Below are 9,614 nucleotides of genomic sequence, written 5' to 3'. Positions count from 1 at the left end.
ACATTGTAATAAATTAATACACAGATCCTGTGATTTCAGTATCGCAATAAATGTGAATCTTTCACAAAAGTAGTGGAGAATGTCACGTATATAATATATACAACTGGAAGCAGGAAGCAAACCCGCACGATGCTTATACGTTGTGCCTATATATAAAACCTGTGCGATTCCTTTTGATTGATCTAATCTGAGACAATCCAAGTTAGAGAACTCATCATTTATATTACACGTGACACAATACACCCTGCGTGTACGATGTGACAAATTGGAGATATTATATGTATATATTCGTGTGATCGATATGTATTATGTGTATATTAGGGCCTGTTCGTTTGAGCTCAACTCGATCGAAAAGTTTCATCTTTTCTTTTAATTTCTCTCCAAAAGTGAGAAGAAAAAGGAGAAAAGATGACGCGGTGTTAAAGTTTGAGCTAAAACGAACACAGGCGCGATACATATATCTCTATTCTATCGCGCATAGAATAGAAGCTCTAATTGAGATTATCTTATAGGATTATCTCACAGGTCATCGAGAGGAGCAGGGTCAAATAATTGCAATCATTATATAGGACGTGCAGTCGCATTATAATACCGTATCCCAGTTTTGTCCAGCTCAGCGTTGCCAACCTATCATTTTGACAGTATCGTATATATCATCGTACTGAGAATTATCGTGCAGTATCGTACCAATCGAAAATGAAATTATCGTACAGTATCATCGTATCATTATAATAAAATTATCGTATACTTCGTATACAAATTCCATTATAGGGTCGACAGTCGACAGGGAGTCGTTTATTATTAAAATTTTTTAAAATTCTACGCAGAATTTTCACGTGTCATTTTCTCGCTTTTTTCTCACATTCCAATAACATGGCCGCGACGAGTCCTCATCAGGAGCGGAGGAGCCTTAAAAATAAGGCGGCTGGAATAAGGTTTTATATTCACAGTAAAAAAACTGCAAATTACTATTTTATATAGACATATACTATATATGTGTCTTTTATATTTTATAATATATATTATAATATAAATATATATATATATATATAGTTATACATTTGTTTTATATTGTATTATATATGTGTATTATATATTTATTTATAATAACAGTTACATAAAACTGATGTAGTAACACAAAATTAAACGTATTGCATTTATTGCATCAAGAAAATCTAACCTAAACCTAATGAAGAACATAGCTTATTGAATCTTTGAAGATTGAGATCAACAAAATATATATTTTTACTTAAAGAAAATTCCTAGAGCGAAATGAAAAAACTAATGGAGAACATATTTAATCTTTGAGATTAATAAAATATTTATTTTCACTTAAAAAAAAAATTCCTAGCGGATGAAAAACTATGGGAACATACTTTTTTTAATCTTTGAAAACCAATAAAAAATAATTTTTACTTAAAGAAATTTTCCTAGGTGGGAAAAAAAAAAACTTTAGAAATCTTAAAAAATTACTTCATCTGCATCTGCATCTGCAGTATCTGCAGTACTGCACTGTTACGATAAAAATCTACATTTGCTTAAAAATTTATTGTTTAACATATTTTTCCCGACGGTGTAAAATTTTTACTTTAGCAGAACCTATTGTGTTGCTTTCACATTTTTGACTTGCCAGTATATATAAGTTCCATTTTTTGGGAAAAAACACTTAATTTATTTTCTAGTTTTTTGTTTAATTTTAAAAATAACTTTATAAATTTTCGCTCACTTGAGAGACTTTTGGACGGAAGGCTCAAAATAACGAACCAAATTTTGACATGAATTAGCTACTTTAAATTCAAGATAAAAAGCCCAAAATCTATTTCAGATTTAGCATCTCTACAATGTAATAAAAGTAAAAATTATCCATCGTTATAAATTTCTTGGAATTTGTCTTTTTCAGTAATCTAGAAAGGTTTAAAAAGGTAATAGAGTATTGTCGATCTCTTGTGTTTTTGGGAAATTGCTTTTTTGGGGAGTAAATATTTTTAACATAGACATATTTTCATGTAAAATTTTAAAACCTTTTTTTAATTCCCTACAAAGGTTACCAATGAATCCAAAATTTTTTCATAAAAAATCTAATAAATCTTTCTCCTTAAATTTTTCGTTGTTAAAATTTTCTTCTATACTTTAATTCCCCAATAAAGATTATATTTTTTCGAGAAATTTTTGAAAATCGTGGATCTATTTTCAAAATTTGGGTTTAGAACAAACATATCTCGTTTCATAAACATAATAAAAGAAAATCATTTAAAACGTCACTATTTTTTATCCATATCTGTACTAAAACTTTCTCACTTTAAAAAAGTTAAATCATAGAGTTATTTGGGCAATATCCATTCTAAAAAAAAAAAATACAATTTTATAAGGATTTTTTAAAAAACGCTCTTATATTTGTTTGCTGCAATTAATCTTCTTGGAGCTTTTCTCATTAAAAAAAAAAAATAATGCAGCCATTGTTCGATCATTCTTCTTTTCCACTCCCTTTTTAAAGGACAAACCGCATATCTCGTGTCTGAGATGGATCAAGTAGTTTGTGTACTTCTACATTCGCAAAATTTCTGAAACTGTTGATATTCGCTCATTCTTTTAAACTATTCTGGAAAATAAAATTATAGCAATTAGTTGAATAATTAAATGTAAGAATAAAAAATGTAAAGAATAAAAAATGCTTACTTACTTTAAAAAAATTAATATGTATTTCTGGCTAAATTATCAAAAAGTACAGGAAGTTTTTTGCATGCTTCATTGGCGCACATAATGCAAAACGAATGGCAGATACCTGGCATTACTATTATTCCAGGACATTGTTCTTTAAAAATCGACTAGCACTGAGTTGTGTTCACCCATCAGATCCAAAAACCTATTATATTATCTAACGGATATTTCGATTCTCAAAAAAATGCCGAAATAATCATTTTAAATAAATTTTTGCTGTAGAATTCTGTTGAAAACTTATGAACTTCTAATAGCCCCTCAAAAAAAGAACTACAATTTTCGGTATTGCTTTAATAATATCTTCCCACTATCACATCGTTTTTTAGGTTTGATTATTCCCGTTGTTTCATCGACAAAATGCACTTTAATGATTTTAAATTTCCCGCTGTCTTTTTTCATCTTCTCCAATAACATTGAACTATTGAAGTAGTTTTTTTCTTTTCAATTGGATATTTTTCAATTTTCGATCCTTAAAAGCCCTTGTCAATTTTCCCCCCCAAATGTTCCATTATAAAAGAAGATTAACTTGGGGAAATAGGGCCCCCTTAAACTTCCGCTTCTTTTTCAATTTATAAAGTGTCTGGTTGAAAATTTCTCCACACACTCTTTTTTTACACTTCTTGGTTTTTTACCTTTCTCTTGTTTACACTTTCCTTATTTTTTTTTTATCACCATTAACTCTTTCAGTAACTCCACGTTCACAAAACGCGCAATAACATTTAAAAAATTGTTCTTGATGGAACGTAACCAAAATTTAAAAAATTTATTTTTTACCAACCATTCTTCCCGAAATTTTTTTTGGTCGGTGTTTCCCTTTTTTCCTTTGGGGTTTCTTAATTTTAACCCCTTTTTTTTGAGGATAATTTTTTTAAATCGGAATATTCTGATCGGAATTTCCTCAAAATCTTCAGTTGCTCAGCCATCTTTATGCCACAATGTTCTTCTGCTGACCGCATCAAATAAATCTCTTTCTCCTTTTTAAAATAAAACAAAACGAGTTTTTTGTGCATATTTTGGCATCCATCTTGTATACTGTTTTTTCCCGTTTCCCGCGAGCGTAAATTACGAAATTTTCCCCTTTTATTCCGCTAGCCTGCAATCGGACCATCGCTCGTTTCGCTCGTTCCCCCCTCATCCCTCTTTAATCCATTGGTCATCAAGAGAGGAAAAAAGCGAAAACGAGCGATTTGCAGATGCTCACGTTTGGGTTGGCTGCGAGAAATCGGGCTAACGCACCCATTCTGATCCCACTGATCCCAGGAATTCCACCGCACTAAAATATTTACCTTTTTTTTTATCCACGTGAGCTCGGGCCGTTGCCACGCAAATCGATGGACGCAATTTGATGATTTCGAAATTCTCCCTCTCAAGTCTCACGCGTATCCACACACGTATCCGTAGCGAGTATAGCGAGTGACGCGAGTAGCCAGAGCAGTATGCCAACCCTGATTTTTACTGTACGATGTACGACAGTTACTTACTATCGTACATCGTATACATGTAGTGAAATTCCCAATAAGCAGAACGCAGTATCGTTTTATATACGTATATTAAACGTATAAGTATGGTATAAAACTGGTATAGGTATATGGCATATACGTATATAGAATTAACGTTTTTATACGATAGTGTAATATACGTTTGTAACACTCGTTTTTACTATATACGTATGTTTAATACGAAACGTACTTTATACGTTGAAAAATACTTTATGTAACACCAGAATTTCATGTACGTTTATAATACGTATAAAAATAATATAATATTCTATTTAAATAAGCGTTTTTATAATACGTTGTATAATTTGCAAGAAATATCCCTTTAAATAACGTCTTAGGAATAGGATTTAATATCCAGGTATGATATACTTTTAAATACGTTAATAAAAGGTTGAGCGTATATTATATTTATATATGCTTTTACCGCGGCAATTTTTAACAAATAATAAACGTATTTTATACCACATCCTGTGCAGCTAATTACAAATTCGTTGAAATATTATTTATGAAATGAAAAACATAAACATTTGGAGAATACGATTATAATCCAGGTACGATTATTCAATTTTAATTATATTCTTTTTCGTTATTATATTCTTTTTTCATATATATATAGATTACGAACACAACATTTCATAATGAGCCGGCACTGGTTTCTGACATTCACCCGACATTAAGAATATTATATCATATCAATTCATAATTTCATTTCTCTTTTTAAACCGAATTTGTTTCTTATTAAGATGATTTTTGAAAAATTATATATTTGCGCTGGTTATGACATATGTAGACTATATATAACGTTTACATCAAATTAAGAAATAGTCTACCACGTGTAAGGCAGTTGGCTCACGATGCGGAGAGGTCCCGAGTTCAACAAATCCCACCAAAAGGTAAGTGTGTTTTTCAAATACAAAAAAATATTTATAATTATGGACTGCATCTTAAGAAACAAATTTAGTTAAAAAATAGTAATAAAATTCGAAATAAATAATTTTTTTATGTCGGGTGAATAATTATTCGAATTTAATTCGTATATGTATAACGTTTAATACGCGAATAAAAATTGATATATGAAAACGTATATGAGACGGTCATAGAAACGAAAATTATACTCAAGTCATATACGTTTAATATATCATGTTTATACTATACGTTAATACCATAAATATACGTATATTATACCTTCTATGTTCTTATTGGGTTATAATAGTACGAGTACGATAATTATCGTACGGTTGGCAACACTGGGTCCAGCTAAATTTGCATTTCGTCCCACTGTGCGCCGCCGTGTGGGCTTTTAGAGCTTGGAAACTCTTGCTCTATAGGCGACTAGCGCCTGAAAATATCCAAAAAATATCTTATTCGGTCCCGTGTAGGGAGTCTCCCTATATATCGGTCGATGGCGGATTTTGAACTCGAGAGAATGTGCGGGCGATGCGACGCCAATCGGCGTTTATGCCAACTACCCATTTTCCGCGCGGGCGTGTATCACTGGTGGCGCGTACCGCCACATTGGTTTAAAAGAATATTTTCTTGATAGCAGCCATCTAAGAAGTAATTTTCTTCAAGAAAGTAAATTTTATCATTAAGAAAAGGAAACGTTGTAACCCACAAAAGTCATACTTTATTCGAGAAAATGATTTATTACATGGCTCTTAAGAAATTATTTCATTGGATTTAAATATTTATTTTCTTGGCGTATACATTTTAAATATTACACTCTTTCTTAAAAAAATGTTACTACGTAGAAAAATATTATTTTCTTGTTTAATGTTTACTTATAACAAGATATTAAGTGTCAAAGAGCATATAAATTTCAACTAAAAAAATTTTCATTTTAATTTTAGAAAACATTTCTCAAGATGTAATTTTTTAAGTGAAGATAGTTAGATTTCTCATTTTGAAATAACAGTTTACTTTGTTTAATGAATAATATTCTGTATTTCATGAAATCTTTACTTAAATGTAGAAAAAATGTATATAATGACTTAAATAATTTATTTAATACAATACACATTTTTACTTGGAATTAGATATTTTTATTTAAACAAAATAAATATTTACTTCGTTTAAAAAATTTTTTCTCTCAGTGTGCTTGTTACTCATCGGAGTATCCAGATAGCACAGAGAATGGAAAAAGAATTCTTTTCTATATATATACATCACCAATTCTGAATTCTTTTTTAGATGCAAAAAGATTTCTTCTTGGAAAAAGAATTCTGTTTGCATCTAAAAAAGATTTCAGAATTAATGACATAAAAATGAATTATTTTTCGAATCTCTGTGCTATCTGGGAGAGGGTAGATTCGAATACAATTCTCCTCATCGAGCTCACGCTGTACGCTGAAAAACGACAAATAATATAATTTATTTTATTGTTAACTTAATTGTATATATATATATATTTGTGCGATACAAATTGTCTAATATGAATTTTGTAAATAACACGTTTTATTTTTATGTAACAATACCGACTGTTGAATATTTAAAAAATTTAATGTTTTACATTAGTCTGTTTATCCCAAAGTTACCAAAAATTAAACTAATACGGAACTTTTAAAATTACAATTAATTGATAAGAATGACTTTCAATTTTCAAAGTGATAGGGAAAATGACATATTCGATATATATATTATAGACTCGAATAACGATGGGATTAAACTAGGAATTTAACGTATTGTAATCGTTTTTCAATCTTAATTTGGAATAAAATGTAATTTGTTCTGTTGTAACTATCGCCGGAATTCAATGGAATTCGATATATACATATTGATTTCCAAATTTGGGATTTAATGGTATTTATTTTATTGTCGGAATAGTCGGAATTCAATCGAGTTCAACACGGACACTTTTCAATCCCTATATCATCCTGGCATTCAATGGTATTCCTTTTATTGTCGGAATAGACGGAATTCTATGGAATTCAATACGGAAATTTTTAATTCCTAGTTTGACGTTCAATGGTATTCATTTCGTTAACAAAATCAATGGTATATTCAATGGAATTCATCGCGAAACTTTCCAATCCCTAACCTGGCATTCAGTGCGGTCTAATATTTTTGTGTCGGAAATGGATGGGATTCAAAAAAGACAAATTCTTTCCAAAATAAGGAATTCCATGATATTGAAACTATTTCAATCACTTTTTTGGACACAATGGAATTCGGAAAGTCCTTAATTGAATTTCTACCAATCCCGGCGTTTTAATTCTTTTCAATCTTTTTTCGTTTGCTGGGATAACTGTGCCTCTTTTTTGAGAAACGGGATGTTGCGACAAATAATTCAGGTACCGTCCCGAAAATGTCAATGTCCGAGTACAACGTGAAATGCGGTAGATGTAATAATTTTCAAGAATAGTACTGAAATAGTACAACGTGAAATGCGGTAGATAGAATACGTTCGATCGAGAGTACTGAAATGGTTAAATCTTAACAACGGTAGTTAGAATATTTTCAAAAAAGAGTGCTGAAATGGTTGAATCTTAAAAACGGTAGTTAGAATAATTTTCAAAAATAGTGCTGAAATGGTAAAATCTGAAATACGGTAGTTAGAATCATTTTCAAGAATAGTGCTGAAATGGTAAAATCTGAAATACGGTAGTTAGAATCATTTTCAAGAATAGTGCTGAAATGGTTGAATCTTAAAAACGGTAGTTAGAATAATTTTCAAGAATAGTGCTGAAATGGTTGAATCTTAAAAACGGTAGTTAGAATATTTTCAAGAAAGAGTGTTGAAATGATCGAATCTTAAAAACGGTAGTTAGAATAATTTCAAGAAACAGTACTGAAATGGTCGAATCTTAAAAACGGTAGTTAGAATCATTTTCAAGAATAGTAGTGAAATAGTACAACGTGAAATGCGGTAGTTGGAATATTTTCGATCGAGAGTACTGAAATGGTACATTTTGTAAAACGGTAGTTTTAATATTTTCCATAAAGAGTACTGAAATGATCGAATCTTAAAAACGGTGAGAATCATTTTGAAGAATAGTACTGAAATGGTCAAATCTTAATATCGGTAGTTGGAATAATTTCAAGAAAGAGTACTGAAATGATCAAATCTTAAAAACGGTAGTTAAAATATTTTGAAGAAAGAGTTCTGAAATGGTATGATGTGAAAAACGGTAGTTGGAATATTTTAAAGAAAAAGTATTGAAATGGTAAAATTAAAAAAACGGTGCTTGGAATAATTTTCAAGAATAGTACTGAAAGGATAAAATGTGGAATACGGTAGATAGAATACGTTCGATCGAGAGTACTGAAATGGTAAAATCTGAAACACGGTAATTAAAATAATATCGAGTAATACAGAAATGGAAATGAACGTTGAAAGTTGCGATAATTTTTTAAAATAGTCTGAAAATGATTAATTGTGTGTTAAATCTTACGGTAATTTCAAGGAAATGTGATGAATAATTTGAATAATTTTAAATAATGATACTGAAATGGTAAAAACACTAAAAAAACCGAGTTGGAATAATGTTCGAGAATAGTAGTGAAATGGTAAAATCTGAAATACGGTAGTTGGAATAATTTCAAGAAAATGCTGCGAAACGGTACAATTTGTAAAAACGTAGTTGGAATAATTTTCAATAATAGTACGAAAATAGTTTACTTTGTAAACTGTACAATTTTTTACGGAAGGGTAAACGTGATGGTTTCGAAACGGTATAACGTGACGATATAGGGACTTGTAATAATTTGAAACGAATGTTCTGAAACGCTACTATCTGTAAAAACAGAGAGATATAACAATGTCAAGAAAATTTTACGAAACGAAAAAATTTGTAAAAACGTAGTTTTTTCAATGACGACAATTTCTTGATATATTACTCGCGTATATTTGATATTAAATATCTTAATATTTACGTTCGACGCCAATCGATACCGACTAAACGAGTTCGGTCAAATTAAAATTTTTTTCTCACTGTACGAGTGTTGAAAGATATATTTTTTGCAAACTTGTACGTTTTAAAATGAAATTTTGTCCACGGTGCGTGTGCTTCGATTTCTATCGTTCGTATCGCAATTCTGTTGAATAACTTACTTTGATTCAACTATACGTTTACGAGTCTGTGTAATGGTGTGTTGTTCGATATTTAATTACATGTGCGCGTTTTTTCGTAAACCGCGACAAACCCTATCCCGCGTTTTTCGACGCTAATTTATATTATCGACTCAAAAACGATCAAAGATATTGGTTGAAACGAAACGCGTTTGCGTGTAAATGTGTTGAAATTTTGAAACCATTGTTCTCAAAACTGATACACATTCGTATAAAGACTTGTTGAATAAATATATAAATGAATCGCGAGTTATTACCGGTGAAAAATGCGGGATATTTGTTGAGACTTTTAATACGAGCAAATTTATTGCAAATTGAACGTTGCGGTC

Source organism: Temnothorax americanus, unplaced genomic scaffold (genome assembly GCF_048541705.1).
Source record: "Temnothorax americanus isolate GAGA-0224 unplaced genomic scaffold, ASM4854170v1 Scaffold155, whole genome shotgun sequence".
In the NCBI taxonomy this organism is placed as follows: domain Eukaryota; kingdom Metazoa; phylum Arthropoda; class Insecta; order Hymenoptera; family Formicidae; genus Temnothorax; species Temnothorax americanus.
This window is presented reverse-complemented; position numbering follows the sequence as displayed.